This window comes from Equus caballus, chromosome 24 (assembly GCF_041296265.1).
Source record: "Equus caballus isolate H_3958 breed thoroughbred chromosome 24, TB-T2T, whole genome shotgun sequence".
In the NCBI taxonomy this organism is placed as follows: Eukaryota; Metazoa; Chordata; class Mammalia; order Perissodactyla; family Equidae; genus Equus; species Equus caballus.
The window spans coordinates 32,060,358-32,075,731 of record NC_091707.1 but is presented as its reverse complement, the minus strand read 5'-3'; the positions used below and the strand labels follow the sequence as shown (position 1 = coordinate 32,075,731).

Below are 15,374 nucleotides of genomic sequence, written 5' to 3'. Positions count from 1 at the left end.
TACATACTAAAATATATTATTAAAAATTACTTTTTCTCTGTTATATTACCCTAGGCATTATCTTGATTTTTAAAAATCGAAGATAGGTGAGTTACCTACTTGCATTTCATTTCAGGTTTCTGCTCTTAAAACAAAACACTTTGATTTTAGTGGGTTTTCAGGCGGAAGCCTATATTTAACGGAAGTTTATGTTGCCTCTCCAGGGAGAGAAAGGAGGTCCATGTTGATCTTTGTTACAGGTGTCTATCCTTCTTCTCCTCTTCCCTTTCCTTCCCTCCCCTCCCCTTCCACTCTCCCTCCCTATTTTGTTTTCCCTTACCCTTGTGAAATATTTGATACATAGACAAGAATATAGTACTGTATATGTAAGTAATGAAACACATAAAACCAATACCTGTGAACCCACCACACAGCTAAAGAAATAGAACATTACCAATATTATTGATGTATTTCTCCTTGATTTCCATTCACCTGTCTCTCTACTAGGGATAAAACTATTCAGAATTTTGTTTTGGTTTTGTTTATTTATCTTTCCCTTCCTTTTCTTTTAAGTTTAACACATTTGTATGTATTTCAAAATTATATTGTTTAGTTTTGCTTATTTTCTTTTAGTTTTTTTTGAGGAAGATTAGCCCTGAGCTAACATCTGCCACCAATCCTCCTCTTTTTGCTGAGGAAGACTGGCCCTGAGTTAACATCCATGCCCATCTTCCTCTACTTTATACGTGGGACGCCTGCCACAGCATGGCTTGCCAAGTGGTGCCATGTCTGCACCCGGGATCCAAACCAGGGAACCCTGGGCTGCCGAAGTGGAATGTTCAATCTTAACCACTGTGCCACCAGGTCGGCCCCAGTTTTGCTTATTTTTTAACTATAAAAATGGAACTATACTGTATATATTCTTATTTGCTTTGGCTAATCAATGTTATATTTTTAAGATTCATCCATATTGATGTGTGTAACTGTGGTTCATTTTCTCAGATATATGTATTAATTGTGTGACTATACCACAGTTTATCTTTTCTCCTAAAGATGGACGTTTGTTGTTTTCCATTTTGTTGGTATTTCAAACATATTCTTATGTCTCCAGGTGCACATGTACAAGCATTTCTCTATAACAGTGAATTTTAAATATTTTTGGTGGTGACCGTCCTATACACATACATACATACACAGAGTTGAAAGAAAAATGAGAATCAGTATTCACCCTTCCTACATGTGATGCAGTCATCTTTTCCATTCTGTTTCTCTCTTTCTCTTTAAGTGCTGATTGTGACCTAAATGATTTCACAGTTGACTATCACAGTTCAAGATAGTTGTCGTCGTTTCCTTTGGAGAGCAGGTGTATTGACCTGGCTTTTGCTTGCTTTTAGTGTGTGTCAGAGGGCAGCATCTCATGAGGTGAGAATGCACCTGGCTAAGCAGGAGCACTGCTCTCACACCTGGAAACATCTGGTTCTTGAGCTCAATGATGTTTCAGCAAGAACTAAATTTGGATTCAGCCCTTGAGTACCTGCCACTCCTTGATGGAATGAATTCCCTAGGTGTGCCCTAACTAAATATTTTGAGTTATGCCAGAGTCACGCCATTCTCTGAGGATGCAAGGGACAGGATGGCATTACTTGTGGTTTTCTATTCTTGATATTTACTTTGATGTCAAACTTATCTCCCCCTTTTACTTACTTTGACCGTAAACTGTGTATTCTTGAGGGCTCAGATCTCCATAGCTTATTCTTCAGTTTTCTGGTAGTTTTCTAATGTGCATATTCAGGTATTTCAGATGTTTCCTCTTGAATTCTTCATTTTTCTACATTCTACTAGATAGCTTGAATTTTTTGCCAAAGAGGAAAAGAGTTAATTTATGTGAGAATTTATTTGACTTTAATCATAAGTAATTGTAAAGTTAGGCAAAGTAGCTACATGTTTTAACTCTGATTCAATATCTAGTTATTAGAATATGTATGCAAACGGTAATTTCCAGAGCTATGCTTTGAATCTCAGAAGAGAATATTTGCCCTTGGTACTATGTATTCCTGATAACTTGTGTAGGGGGTCCTGAATAATAGGACTAAGAACAGGAATAACTAAGGTAGTGTTTTATTTATTTATTTATTTATTTTTACAAAATCTCACTTTTTATGAACATGGGACCCTATAAACAAACACAATGTTCCTTGCAGTCTAGAAGTTGTTACGGTTTGCATTGTTGTTGTTTTTTAATTGTGGTAAAATACACATAACATAAAATTTACTGTTTTAATCTTTTTTTTTTTTTGAGGAAGATTAGCCCTGAGCTAACATCTGCTGCCAATCCTCCTCTTTTTGCTGAGGAAGACTGGCCCTAAGCTAACATCTGTGCCCATTTTCCTCTACTTTATATGTGGGACGCCTGCCACAGCATGGCTTGCCAAGCAGTGCCATGTCCGCGCCCGGGATATGGGCCAGTGAACCCTGGGCTGCCAAAGCGGAATGTGCGCACTTAACTGCTGCGCCACTGGGCTCGTCCCGTTTTAATCATTTTTAAGTGTACAGTTCACTGGCATTCACTACATACACATTGTTGTGCAACCATCAACACCATCCAGCTCCAAAACTTTATCTTTTCATGATGAAAGTCTGTACCCGTTAAATAGTAACTCCCCATTTGCCCCTCCCCCCAGTCCATGGCAACCACCATTCTACTTTCTGTCTCTGTGAATTTGACTACTCTGAATAGCTCATCTACATGGAATCATACACTATTTGTCCTTGTGTGTGTGTGTGTTAACTTAGATATGTGGGATGTGGTAGATGGGAGGAGAGAAATGATACGCTAACTCCATGAGATATTCTAGTATTTGCTTGCTCTAAAAATTTCTTGCATTGTGTGTCATTATTAGAGGTTATTGAAGCAGATGTTGCTTCAGTTGGTATTCTGCTGTTTGCCTTTGTAGCCACTTTTGCCTTTTCTAGTGCCTAAATCACATTCCTGAGACCTTCGATTACTTTTAATCTCTGTTTGCTCTTCTCTATCCTGTCCCTAATGGTTTTTTGTGTTTTCCTTACTTTTATTTTCTTTTCCATTTGTTTCTTTTCTCTGTTTCAACTCGAGCTAGATAAGGATTGAAAGCACTTATTTCTTCTGGTTTTTTAGAAATTGATGATACCATGTAGTCTTTAATTTTTATGTACAGATTCTTTCTAGCAGTATGTACACTTCTTTAAGCTCTGAGTGCACAACTCTTCTGCACAGTTGAGTTTGCTAGCTACTTGGATAATAGTGTATAGGTAGAGGAAGTATTATTGTCATTTGACCTGAAATATAATATTAATAATGATATGAGAAAAATGTTGCTGAGCCTTATGAACTTAATAGTGGACCTGCCTTGTGCCCTTGATGAAGTCATTTAAAGTGGCATATGTTTCATTTTGTAAATTTAGATGATCTCATACTTTAGTTTCCCTTTCCTTAAGTAGAATTTTGCTTACATAGCAAATGGAAGAGCCAAAAATTTAAGAGTTGGAGGACTTTAGGGATCATCTGGTGTCTGTTTTGTTCACTCTATAAAAATTTTCCTGGCACTGTTTTGGTCTTGAGGATACAGTGAAATCTTTGGTTTCATGGAGCTTACAATCTTTTATGAAAAGTAAGTTGTTAAGAAACTGTGTAATCTTACTTAAAGATACCTCACTTCATTTTGCTGAGTCTTAACATGCTCAAAAGAAAAAGAATCAGGTCTCCTATATGCCAGATAGGAGATGAGGAAGAGGAAGAGCCCCTGAATGAGTGAGCTAGGACAGTGCCTCTCAAAATTTTCTATGTGTGTGCATCACCTGAGTTTCATGTTAAAATGCAGATTCTGGTTCAGGAGGTCTGAGGTAGGGCCTGAGATTCTGCATTTCTTTCTTTCTTTCTTTCTTTTTTTTTTTTGAGGAAGATTAGCCCTGAGCTAACTGCTGACAATCCTCCTCTTTTTGCTGAGGAAGACTGGCCCTGAGCTAACATCCATGCCCATCTTCCTCTACTTTATATCTGGGATGCCTAACCACAGCATGGCATGTCAAGTGGTGCCATGTCCGCACCTGGGATCTGAAGCGGCAAACTCCGGGCCGCTGAAGCGGAACGTGCACATTTAAGTGCTGTGCCACCGGGCCAGTCCCTGCATTTCTAACAATGCTTCCAGGTGATGCCTGTGCTACTAGTCTGAACCACACTTTGAATAGCAAGGAATTAGTATATAATTAAGAGAAAAGAATAGAATAGTTTTGTGAATTCACAATGCTAGTGTTTCCACTTGTGTTTTCAGAAATTTATATTTTTTCCTTTCTGGTAGTATTTAGAAATAATCCATATTCATATTTCCTCTTTAATATAGCACCTGCCCACTGCATTCTGAAGATATTGGGAAATTACTGCTAACATCCATAATTTGTTATGGCTCCTTGGTTACTGTCATTGGAATATTGGTTTCCTTGAAAATAGTTAGAAATAGTAAGAATACTTTTAGTTTATTATGCTGTTATGGAGGCAGAAAGATGTGAAATGTAATCATGGAGAAAAACTAAATGTAACTTTAATTATATTGGCTCATTATGATCAAATACACATCAAGTGTTTTCACTAGGAACATGCCCAATGCGATTTCTGGCATATTTGAAAAGCATTTGCTACAGCTATGGTTATTTCTCTGGTTTTGTTTTTTTTTTTGGTATTTAGTATGACTGAAAGTAAAACATCAAAAGCATTATAGTCCATTCTAGAATCAAGTCAATAAAGAAATGAAGTAAAACACATTGTTGGCTAAAAATACATTTTGCAAATTACATCTGAAGTTGTTTTGTTAGAGCCTCTATTGGAAATGAAATTCAGCTGTTCTTATTCTGTGGGGTTTTTAAAATATAATTATCTGAGAGTAGATGTCCATACAAAATAACTTTATTATGTCTTTCAATTTTTAACTCATTTGTCCTTTAGGACCTTTCCTATATATTCTGAAAACTCAAGATAGTAGTACCTAGAATTAAAGTAAATGAAAAAGAAATTGCAGATAAACTTAACATTGAGATAATTAAATTTAAAAGAGTGAAATTCGGCTGTGACTTACTAATATTACATCACCACATTGGTGTGTGGGACATTTGAGGGCGGGGACTGTTTCCTATATGCGTGTTTAGCACACATATTAAAGGACTCTGTTCTGTTTTTAAAAAAAAAAATCATTGGGAGCACATGTTCCTAGTTCTGGTAAAATCTTTTTTTGTTTTGTTTTGAGGAGATTAGAACTGAGCTAACATCTGCCGCCAATGCTCCTCTTTTTGCTGAGGAAGATTGGCCCTGAGCTAACATCTGTGCCCATCTTCCTCTACTTTATATATGGGACACCTGCCACAGCATGGCTTGGTAAGTGGTGTGTAGGTCTGTGCCTGTGATTTGAACTGGTGGACCCTGGGCTGCCGAAGTGGAGCACAGGAACTTAACCAATACACCACTGGGCTGGCCCCTGGTAAAATATTTTTTTTTAAAAACAATGTTATTTAGTTGAGTAAAAATTAAAAAGAGGGCTCTGGGGTCAACACAGCTTGAATTTTTTTTTTTTTTAAATCCCAGCCCTACCTCTTAGTAGTTTTGTGATACTGGAAGTAACTTGACTTCTCTGTGCCTCAGCTTTCCTAGTTAGAAAATAATAATAGTCCATTTCATAAGGGGGTTGTTGTCAGGATTAAGTGAGATAATCCATCTAGAAGAGTTTTTCGCAAATAGTACTCAATAAATGCTAGCTGCTGCTAGTCTTCCTATTCAGGAACACCACTACAGTAGTCCTCCCTTATCCAGGAGGGATATGTTCCAAGACTCTCAGTGGATGCCTGAAACCTCAGATAGTACCGAGCTCTATATGTATATACTATGTTTTTTTCCTATACATACGTACATATTATAAAGTTTAATTTATAAATTAGGCCAGTAAGAGATTAACAATAATAACTTCTCTTTGGCATGTCTGAATTGGCAGTGTCACAACTCTTACGCTTTGGGGCCATTATTAAGTAAAATAAGGGTTTCTTGAACACAAGCACTACAATACTACAACAGTGATCTGATAACCAAGATGACTACTGAGTGGTAGTGGTGGATAGGTAGTGTATACAGTGTGGATACACTGGGCAAACGGATGATTCACATCCCAGGCAGGACGGAGTGAGACAGTGCAAGATTCTGTCACACTACTTAGAATGGCATGCAACTTAAAACTTATAAATTATTTACTTCTGGAATTTTCCCTTTAGTATTTTCAGACCACAATTGACTGTGGGTAACTGAAGCTGTGAAATGTGAAACTGTGAATAAGGGAGAACTACTGTATTGCATTGTCTGTAATGAAGTGATTTTCCTTTTTAAAACAGGCATGCGTATCCAAATTCCAGAATGACAAGTTTGAGTGCTTAAAATATACACTTAAAATTAGTTTTGAATAAAAATCTTAAGAATTTTTACTTTCAGTTACTATAACTTTAATTCCTGTAAGAAAAGAGAAGCCATACATTCATTCATTCAATCATTTTTTTCTAATAAACTATTTATCGATACCTGCTGTTTATACGGCATTGTACTAGGTGCTAGGAATATAAAATGCCGCAAACTTGGTTGTGCTTGTTAGTTGCTTAGAGACTAGTGGAGTAAGGTACCGCTGAATGTAAATCAGTACCGTAAATAATACTTTTGTGCCAGATTATTAATACATGATACGTTTTATCCTGTCTTTTGGAAGTTGTAGAAGCCAAACTTTTTGGTGGATTAGCCCTTTATTTTTAGCATCTTACTATTTACCACGACTCTGTGGTATCTGTAATCATTCCTGTTTTGCAAATAAGGAAATTGAGGTTCAAAGAGGTTAAGTAATTTCTCATACAATGACAAAACTCACTCCAAAATCCTCTCTTAATTTTAATATTCATTCTACTCTTCTACCTCCTGTATGTCATAAGGTGCAAAATCTCTGTTAGAAGACTTAACCCATTATATTGTATTTGAGGTTTGTGTGTCTGTTTCCCTATTAGATTGGGAGCTTTTTTAGAGCAGGGACTAGTCATATTTGTTTTTGGGGCCCCCAGCAACTAGTAGAGTACCTGTCACATATTAGGTACCTAATAAATATTAGTTGAGCAGTGAATAAATATGTAGAATTTTAGAAGTAGAAGGAATTTTAGAGCTCATGTAAATCACAGACACTAGAATTTCTAAAACAATTTTAGATTGTTTACATAGCGCTATAGCTTTTTTCTTTTTGAGGAAGATTAGCCCTGAGCTAACATCTGCCAATCCTCCTCTTTTTGTTGGGGAAGACTGGCACTGAGCTAACATCCATGCCCATCTTCCTCTACTTTATATGTGGGACGCCTACCACAGCATGGCTTGCCAAGTGGCGCCATGTCCTCACCCGGGATCCGAACCAGCAAACCCTGGGCCGCCAAAGTGGAACGTGCGCACTTAACCACTGCACCACTGGGCCGGCCCCTGACTATAGATTTTTATTTAAACTCTAGGATATTTAAAAAACAACTGGTATTGTCTATCACATCATCTCATAAAAGAAGACATTTTAACACCAAGAAAAGTAGGAAGAACAATCTCATAGCACAATTGGTAACTTTACGCCTGGTTTTTGGGTCATGGCTGGCACCTGTTCCAGGGTTAGATTTCAGGAACCATTATCTAATACAACGCTCACCTTTTAGAGATGATGATCTGAGTCCAGAGAAGCATCAGACTTCTTACAGCAAGGCAGAATGATGACTGAGTTTAGAACCCAGGTCTTCTGATTCCCTGCCCCAAATTTCAGTCCTGTCCCCTCAATCTTCATCACATGATGAGACTTACGCACAGAGAATTTGTGCCTTAGTTAAGGTCATATAGGTAGTAAGAAGAAGACCTGAGACTTGAATTCCCATTACCCAACTCCGTTTTCAGTGAAACCTGTGCATTCACTTCCATGTAATCTTAACCTACTCTGTCAGCCCCCATTCAGTTGTAGAGATGGCATTATAAGTGAATGAAAGGAAATGTTTATCTTTAACACTTTTTTTTGTTTTGAGAAAGATTAGCCCTGAGCTAACTGCTGCCAATCCTCCTCTTTTTGCTGAGGAATGCTGGCCCTGAGCTAACATCCATGCCCATCTTCCTCTGCTTTCTATGTGGGACGCCTACCACAGCATGGCGTGCCAAGTGGTGCCATGTCCGCACCTGGGATCCAAACCGGTGAACCTTGGGCCGCCAAGAAGCGGAATGTGCGAACTTAACCACTGCGTCACCGAGCTGGCCCCTCTTTAACACTTTCTTCCCTTGAAAATTTCAGATTTGGGGCTTAAGAAACTTCTTTCAGGGAGGAGAGCAAGTGCAGCTGCTGTTGGAACCCAAGATCTTGATCCACATCCATAGATTGGAATATTGGTGGGCCAGCAGCCATCCTCAGACCCTCACTTAGGACAGGTAAGTGAAAGAGATAGTAAGGATAAGAAAAGCAGAATGAATGCTAATGTTTTTCCTTCCTCTTTCTCCCTAGATGCAAACAGTTGACTGCCTTTAAAAATTTAAACCTTGGGCCGGCCCGGTGGTGCAGCGGTTAAGTGCGCACGTTCCACTTCTCGGTGGCCCAGGGTTTACCGGTTCAGATCCCAGGTGCGGACCATAGCATCGCTTGGCAAAAGCCATGCTGTGGTAGGTGTCCCATGTGTAAAGTAGAGGAAGATGGACATGGATGTTAGCTCAGGGCCAGTCTTCCTCAGCAAAAAGAGGAGGATTGGCAGTAGTTAGTTCAGGGCTAATCTTCCTCAAAAAAAAAAAAAAAAAATTTTAACCATTATCCTGGTAAAAACAAAGCATTTGGAATCTTAAGTGAGGCAAAACATTTTCTTGATTGTAAAATATATGTCAAAATGTTAACAGTGGTGCAACTTAGGGTAATTAAAATTTTTTCTTTTTTTCATGCATTTTCCAAATTGTATTTATCAGCTTGTGTTAGTTATCTATTGTTGCATAACAAACCACTTCACACTTAGTGGTTTAAAACATACCAATCATTTATTTTGCTCATGTATCTGCAATTTGGGCAAGGCTTGCTTGGTGGGGACAGCTTATCTCTGTTAACATGTGGTGTGAGGTGGGTAACTGAAATAGTGGGGGTGGCTGGAATCCTTTGAAGGCTTGCTCACTCATATGTCTGGTGGTTATTGCTGGCTGTTGGCAGGGACCACAGCCTGGGCTGTCAGCCAGAACACCTACACATGACCTCTCCTTTTGGCTGCTTGGCTTCCTCACAGCATGGTGGCTGGTTTCAGAGAGAGAGAGCAAGGCAAAGTTGCGTGGCATATTTGACTTAGCTTTGGAAATCATATAGTGTTACTCTGCTCTCTTTTATTGGTTGTGGTAGTCATAAAGGTCTACCCAGGTTCAGAGGAGAGGGTGAACATAGACCCCACCACTTGAAGGGACAAGTATCAACATCATGTTATAAGAAGAGTATATGGGATGGAATCTGCTGTTGTAGCCATCTTTAGAAAGTATAATCTGCCACAGTTTGTGTTACTTTTAAGATAAAGAATATAAATAATGTGTGTATATATGAAAAAGAGGAATATTTGCAGGAAATTATGGTTTATGAGTCCAATAAAAATTTTGTGTGCTCTTGTCTAGTGGAGTGTGTTATTAAAAGTAAGATGCCTAAACAGAAAGAAGTGAAATAGATTTTGGATTTTCTTTTGTATCAACAAAGCAGCATACTGTTGTAATCAAAAGTAGAGACAAAAATTTAGAAAGAATGCAAAGTAAGATTTGTAGTTTGGGTTTTTGGAGAAAATGCTAGTCATTTTAGTTCAAAGTCTACTTTTTTTCTTGTTTTAATAATTTGGAAATTATTTGGAAAATTGGTTTCCAATATAATTGTTTTGACAAACTAGTGCCAATATTATCATAAGTGTTGTTTGTTTTGTCTGTCTGCTTTTAAAGAAAACTATGAAATCTTTTTCAGGATTGCACAATTCTGTACAAAATTATGCCTTCTAAATTTCTGGTAAATATTTAAATTTTTTTCAGTTGGACAAGAAAAGTTGCAAAGTTGTAGAGTATTTGGATGTCCTATTGATGCCACTGATCAATTGCATAAATTGCCTGTGACAGGTTTGAATATAGCTGATACTCTATTTCTGGATGTAATGGAATATTTTCAGATAATCCTCTAAACACTACATGGGAATATTGGTCCATTCACTATAGCTGGGAAATAAGCTCTAAGGAGCATCTCATTATCTCTTAGACCCAGAAGATGTCTTACTGTCTAGGTACTTTCCCATTCCTAGGTGATTTACATCATAATGAGCCTGACTGTACAGACTTGGTGCAGTACTATTCCCCCACTACTGACAGGTAGATATTCTAAGTGGAAAATGACTGAACCAGCTATTGTGACAATGGAGGTAATCTCAGAAGTTTGCTCTCAATTGTGAATAATCAGAATTGACTGAGTTTGTGAAACAGTATATTTTAGTTCAAAAGGTACAGTAACTGGGAAATTTTTGGCATTTAAAAACAAGATAAGATGTTTTCTGGTAGACGTAGATTGGGAATAGGGATTATAGGTAGTGTAAAATAGTCTATCTTAACAACAAATATATGCATATATATATATATATATAAACGTATATAAAACCTTTAAGCAATTAACTTGCCTCCTTTTTTGTTTTAAGCATTTTTTTAGCCCACTTTTGCTTTTAAGAAGTATGAGTAGGTGAGTTGCTGATAATATCTTTTCCAGGTTTATTGAATGCTGTATTTTGCCTCCATTCTGCAAGACCTGTGCATGAAGGGATAAAAATCCCTTAAGTGAGTGAAATACTGCTTTTTGACTAAAGCTAAGACAAACATCAGTAAAAACTCCTAAAACACCCTATAGAAATTGCATATATGGTAGTGTTTAGTCTATGACACTTTCTTCAATCCATGGAAGGAGTTAAATGAAAGGATGTCTTAGAAAGAAGAATGACTATGCAAGTATTCTTTTAAAATGCAGAAAGATGGGCCGTCTCAGTGGCGCAGTGGTTAAGTGCGCATGTTCCGCTTTGGTGGCGCGGGGTTCCCAGGTTCGGATCCCGGGTGCGGACATGGCTCTGCTTGGCAAGCCGTGCTGTGGTAGGCGTCCCACGTATAAAGTAGAGGAAGATGGCCATGGATGTTAGCTCAGGGCCAGTCTTCCTCAGCAAAAAGAGGAGGATTGGCAGCAGATGTTAGCTCAGGGCTAATCTTCCTCAAAAAAAAAAAAGAAGAAGAAGAATTGTGGAAGGCAGAAATTATGTTTTTAGGGGGTTAATGGTTCTCCTACTTACCTTATTTTTTGGTGAGATTCTTATTTCTAACATATAATGATTCTCAGTTGAAAAATGGCATTCAGTTCACGCTTATATAGCTTTTTGGCAAAACAGAAGTTGTGTGACTTTCTTCTGGTACCCCTCCCCCATTATGTATGAAATGTTTAACAAAAGTGTTTAATATTTGTGGTAAGGAAGTGATTGGCATAGTATAAAATTTACCATATTAACCATTTTTAAGTGTACAATTCAGTAGTATTAAGTACATTCCCATTGTTGTATAGCCAGTCTCCAGAACTCTTCATCTTGCAAAACCGAAATTCAATACCAATTAAACAGCAACTCCCTATTTCCTCCTCCCTCCATCCCCTGGAAACCAGCATTCTGGTACTTTCTGTCTATGAATTTGACTACTCTCAGTATCCTGTAAAAGTGGTCTCATACAGTGTTTGTCTTTTTGTGACTGGCTTATTTCACTTAGCATAATATCCTCAAGGATCATACTTGTCATAGCATGTGTCAGAATTTCCTTTATTTTTTAAGGCCAAATTGTATTCCATTGTATGTATATACCACATTTTGTTTATCCATTCATCCTTCGATGGACACCTGGGTTGCTTCTACCTTTTGGCTATTGCAAATAATGCTGCTGTGCACATTGGTGTGAAAATATCTCTTTGAGCCCCTCTTTTCAGTTCTTTTGGGTGTATACCCCAAAGTGGAATTGCTGAATCATAGAGTAATTCTATGTTTAGTTTTTGAGTAACTGCCATAATGTTTTCTATAGTGGCTGCACCATTTTACATCCTTACCAACAGTGCAGAGGAGTTCCAGTTTCTCCACTTTCTCACCAAAACTTGTTACTTTTTGTTTTTATTTTTTCAATAATAGCCATCCTAATGGGTGTGAGGTGGTATCTCATTGTGGTTTTGATTTATATTTGCCTAATGACTAGTGATGTTGAGCATCTGAGCATCTTCCTATGCTTGTTGACCGTTGAAGTTTTTAATTTTAATGTAGTCCAATTTCTCTGTTTTTACTTTTGTTGCATTTGCTTTTGGTGTCATATCCAAGGAATCATTCCCAAATCCAGTGTCATAAAGCTTTCCCCCTATATTTTTTTCTAAGAGCTTTATAGTTTTAGGTCTTACATTTAAGTCTGATCCATTTTGGATTAATTTTTGTATATGGTGTGAGGTAAGAGCCCAGCATCATTCTCTTGCATGTGGATATCCAGTTGTCTCAGCACCGTTTGTTGAAGAGATTATTCTTTCCCTCACTGAATGGTCTTAGCACCCTTGTGAAAATCAATTGGCCATAGATGTTCGGGTTTATTTCTGGACTTTCAATTCTATTGCATTGATCTGTATGTCTATCCGTATATCATTACCATACTGTTTTGATTACTGTAGCTTTGTAGTTAAGTTTTAAAATGAGGAAGTGCAAATGTTCTAACTTTGTTCCTTTTTGAGATAGTTTTGTCTATTTGAGACCCCCTTGAGATTCCATATGAATTTCAGGATTGGCTTTTCTGTTTCTGCAATAAAGGCTGTTGGAATTTTGGTAGGGATTGCATTGAATCTGTGAATTGCTTTGGGTAGTAGTACCATCTTAACAACATTAAGTTTTCTAATCTGTGAACATGCAATGTCTTTCCATTTATTTAGGTCCTCTTTAATTTCTTTCAGCCATGCTTTGTAGTTTTTGGTGTACAAGTCTTGCATCTCCTTTGTTGAATTTATTCCTAGGTATTTTATTCTTTTGGATGCTATTATAAATGGCATTGTTTTCTTAATTTCCTATTTGGATATTTTATTTCTTATATATAGAAATACTACTGATTTTGTATGTTGATCTTGTACCCTACAAATTTTGCTGATTTGGGGGCTGGCCTCGTAGGCCGAGTGGTTAGGTTCGCGCACTCCGCTTTGGGGGCCTAGGGTTTTGCCGATGCAGATCCTGGGCCGTGGACATGGTGCCGCTCATCGGGCCATGCTGGGGCAGCGTCCCACATGCCACAACTAGAAGAACCCACAACTAAAAATCCACAACTACGTACTGGGGTGCTTTGGGGAGAAAAAGGAAAAGTAAAATCTTAAAAAAAAAATTTGCTGATTTTGATTATGAGCACTAGTAGTTTGTTTTGGTGTGTGTATTCCTTGTTTTTTTCTATATATAGAATCATGTCACCTGAGAATAGAGAGTTTTACTACTTCTTTTCTGATTTGGATTTCTTTTATTTTTCTTAATTCTCTAGCTAGAATGTCTAGTACAATATTGAATAGAGTTTTTTTTTTTTAAAGATCGACACCTGATCTAACATTTGTTACCAGTCTTCTTTTTTTTCTTCTTTTTCTCCTCCTCACTAGATCTCCCCAGTATAAAGTTGTATATTCTAGTTGTAGGTCCTTCTGGCTCTGGTATGTGGGACACCGCCTCAGCATGGCTTTGATGAGCTATGCCAGGTCCATGCCCAGGATCCAAACCAGCAAAACCCTGGACCGCTGAAGCAGAGTGTACAAACTTACCCACTTGGCCATGGGGCTGGCCCCAGGATGTTTTTTTTTTAAAAGCTTGGCACCTGAGCTGATGTCTGTTGCCAATGTTCTTTTTTTTTTTCCTTCTTCTCCCTAAAGCCCCCCAGTACATAATTGTATATTCTAGTCGTAGGTCCTTCTAGTTGTGGTATGTGGGATGCTGCCTCAGCATGGCCTGCTGCACAGTGCCATGTCCACGCCAAGGATCTGAACTGGCAAAAACCTGGACCACCGAATTGGAGCCCACGAACTTAACCACTCGGCCCCAGGGCCAGCCCCAGGACGTTTTCTTTTTTTAATGCTTAACTGTTCACAGTGTTTAATAGAGCTAGGTTATGTTCTGCGTTTTACCAAGGAGAGCTCTTGCCTTTTGACACATGTGATAATGTTTCACATTATATGAAAAACTAACTTTCCCTTTTTATCAATCAGTGAATTAGAAATTCTGCATATTATAAATAGCTTAATCATTCATAGTGACAGGGCTTTTTTATATCAGTAGAGAGATAAATTTATCTTGGTTTTTACCTGATTATAGTATATTTAAAACAATTTTTTTTTTGAGGAAGATTAGCCCTGAGCTAAGTACTGCCAATCCTCCTCTTTTTGCTGAGGAAGACTGGCCGTGAGCTAACATCCATGCCCATCTTTCTCTATTTTATACATGGGATGCCTACCACAGCATGGCATGCCAAGTGGTGCCATGTCCACACCCGGGATCCGAACCAGCAAACCCCGGGCCGCCGAGAAGCACAATGTGTGAACTTAACTGCTGCACCACCTAAAAATGTTTCAAAAAAATGTTAACTTCTGAGAGAGTTTGAATGTTTACTAATTCCAAGTTACTTTTGCAAATTGAGCAATTTGTCTCAGAGGATTGACAGTAAAAACTTCACGACATGAGTCCCTGTTTATGAACAGGGCACAGATGGTATGTTAATCAGTAAACATTAACATTAGGTAGTGACCTAAGGATATGAGAAATGAACAGATGAAGAAAGTTATTGAGATCTGATTGAAAGAAAGTTATACTGTCATTAATGGAGATATTTTTCAGAGATGTTTCTCTTTTATCCTCTAGCTATGGAAGAGAGAGCTTATTCGTTAACTCACAATCTCTGAGAACTGCTTAAATGTACAAGAAGGTGAATCCTAAGAACCTTTTCTGACTACAGAAGGAAGTCAGAGCTCTCTCTCCCACTGGGATAATTTAATCTTTGGAAAAGGGAGGCTTTGAGAATTTTGACATCTTTGAATCTCTTGAGAGTCTTAAAACTGGATAAACTTCCGGAAAGTCCAGTTCCGACAACTGTTAAAGGTAAATTAGAAAATTCAATGCTCAGTGAAACCAGGGTTAGAATGAACAGTGAGGGATGAGTTAAAGATTAACAGGGTATTTTGATATTGACATTGCTTTAAATTGTATCCCATCCTTTTGAATATAATGTTAATAATAGTTAATATTTATTAAAAAGTTCTGTTTCACAGAAAAACATGATCAAA

At 37.8% G+C, this 15,374-nt stretch overlaps 1 protein-coding gene across 50 annotated transcripts in view; it reads left to right on the top strand.

The window, feature by feature from the left end:
- The window catches only part of NUMB (NUMB endocytic adaptor protein), a 183,548-nt gene that overhangs the window by 28,343 nt on the left and 139,831 nt on the right, over positions 1–15,374 (top strand). For 25 of the 50 annotated variants that reach the window (XM_070250076.1, XM_005605302.4, XM_023628063.2 and 22 more), the window contains exon 2: positions 8,331–8,464. The exons of 21 other annotated variants lie outside the window; for them this stretch is intronic. The gene's annotated coding sequence lies outside the window, so the exon portion shown is untranslated. Of the gene's footprint in view, positions 1–8,330; positions 8,465–14,952; positions 15,190–15,374 lie in introns of those variants that run through there. 4 more of the 50 variants (XM_070250085.1, XM_070250066.1, XM_070250059.1 and 1 more) reach the window with 1 other exon arrangement.